Source organism: Scyliorhinus torazame, unplaced genomic scaffold, assembly GCF_047496885.1.
Source record: "Scyliorhinus torazame isolate Kashiwa2021f unplaced genomic scaffold, sScyTor2.1 scaffold_68, whole genome shotgun sequence".
NCBI classification, from domain to species: Eukaryota; Metazoa; Chordata; class Chondrichthyes; order Carcharhiniformes; family Scyliorhinidae; genus Scyliorhinus; species Scyliorhinus torazame.
Genome location: NW_027307795.1, coordinates 273,918 through 276,430, shown reverse-complemented (window position 1 = coordinate 276,430; position 2,513 = coordinate 273,918).

Sequence of the window (2,513 nt, the reverse complement as noted above, 5' to 3'; positions counted from 1 at the left end):
GAGAGCGAGGGACACAGAGAGCGAGGGACACACAGAGAGAGCGAGGGACACAGACAGAGCAAGGGACACAGAGAGAGTGAGGGACACAGAGAGTGAGGAACACAGAGAGCGAGGGAAACAGAGAGTGCGAGGGACACAGAGAGCGAGGGACACACAGAGAGAGTGAGGGACACAGAGAATGTGGAACACAGAGAGCGAGGGAAACAGAGAGAGCGAGGGACACAGAGAGAGCGAGGGACACAGAGAGAGTGAGGGACACAGAGAGAGTGGGGGACACAGAGCTAGGGACACAGACAGAGCGAGGGACACAGACAGAGCGAGGGACACAGAGAGAGCGAGGGACACACAGAAAGGGAGGGACACAGAGAGAGTGAGGGACACAGAGAGCGCGAGTGACATAGAGAGAGCGAGGACACAGAGAGCGAGGGACACAGAGAGCGAGGGACACACAGAGAGAGTGAGGGACACAGAGAATGTGGAACACAGAGAGAGCGAGGGAGACAGAGAGTGTGGGACACAGAGAGTGAGGGACACAGAGAGTGAGGGACACACAGAGCGAGGGACACAGAGAGTGAGGGACACAGAGAGCGAGGGATACAAAGGGCAAGGGACACAGAGAGTGTGGGACACAGAGAGTGTGGGACACAGAAAGCGAGGGACACACAGAAAGGGAGGGACACAGACATAGCGAGGGTCACAGACCGAGCTACACAGAGAGCACGAGGGACACAGAGAGAGCGAGGGACACAAAGAGCGAGGGACTCAGAGCACGAGGGACACAGAGAGCGAGGGACACAGAGAATGTGGGACACAGAGAGCGAGGGACACAGAGAGTGAGGGAAACAGAGAGTGAGGGAAACACAGAGCGAGGGACACAGAGAGTGTGGGACACAGAGAGCGAGGGACACAGAGAGCGAGTAGCACAGAGCATGAGGGACACAAAGAGTGAGGGACACAGAGAGCGAGGGACACAAAGGGCAAGGGACACAGAGAGTGTGGGACACAGAGAGTGTGGGACACAGAGAGCGAGGGACACAGAGAGCGAGGGACACAGAGAGTGAGGGGCACAGAGAGCGAGGGACACAGAGAGAGCGAGGGACACACAGAGAGCGAGGGACACAGAGAGAGCGAGGGACACACAGAGAGCGAGGGACACAGAGAGAGCGAGGGGCAGAGAGAGAGCGAGGGACACAGAGAGCCAGGGACACAGAGAGAGCGAGGGACACACAGAGAGCGAGGGACACAGAGAGAGCGAGGGGCAGAGAGAGAGCGAGGGACACAGAGAGCCAGGGACACAGAGAGAGCGAGGGACACACAGCGAGCGAGGGACACTGAGAGAGCGAGGGGCAGAGAGAGAGCGAGGGACACAGAGAGGGAGGGACACAGAGAGAGCGAGGGACACAGAGAGCGAGGGACACAGAGAGCGAAGGACACAGAGAGCACGAGTGACACAGAGAGAGCGAGGGACACAGAGAGCGCGAGCGACACAGACACCGGGAGGGACACAGAGACCGCGAGGGACAGAGAGAGAGTGGGGGACACAGAGAGAGCGAGGGTCACAGAGAGCAAGGGACACAAAGAGCGAGGGACACTTAGAGAGTGAAGGATACAGAGAGTGAGGGACACACTGAGAGAGTGTGGGACACCGAGAGCGAGTGACACAGAGAGCGCGAGGGGCACAGAGAGCGCGAGGGGCACAGAGAGCGAGTGACACAGAGAGAGAGCGAGGGGCACAGAGAGCGCGAGGGGCACAGAGAGCGAGGGACACAGAGAGAGAGCGAGGGACACAGAGAGCAAGGGACACAGAGAGAGTGAGGGACACAGAGAGAGCGAGGGTCACAGAGAGCAAGGGACACAGACACCGGGAGGGACACAGAGACCGCGAGGGACAGAGAGAGAGTGGGGGACACAGAGAGAGCGAGGGTCACAGAGAGCAAGGGACACAGAGAGCGAGGGACACTTAGAGAGTGAGGGACACAGAGAGAGCGAGGGACACAGTGAGAGCGAGGGGCAGAGAGAGAGCGAGGGACACAGAGAGCGAGGGACACAGAGAGAGCGAGGGACACTGAGAGAGCGAGGGGCAGAGAGAGAGCGAGGGACACAGAGAGCGAGGGACACAGAGAGAGCGAGGAACACAGAGAGCGAGGGACATAGAGAGCGAAGGACACAGAGAGCACGAGTGACACAGAGAGCGCGAGGGACACAGAGAGCGCGAGCGACACAGACACCGGGAGGGACACAGAGACCGCGAGGGACAGAGAGAGAGTGGGGGACACAGAGAGAGCGAGGGTCACAGAGAGCAAGGGACACAGAGAGCGAGGGACACTTAGAGAGTGCAGGATACAGAGAGTGAGGGACACACTGAGAGAGTGTGGGACACAGAGAGCGAGTGACACAGAGAGCGCGAGGGACACAGAGAGCGCGAGGGACACAGAGAGCGCGAGGGGCACAGAGAGCGCGAGGAACACAGAGAGCGCGAGGGACACAGAGAGCGAGGGACACAGAGAGAGAGC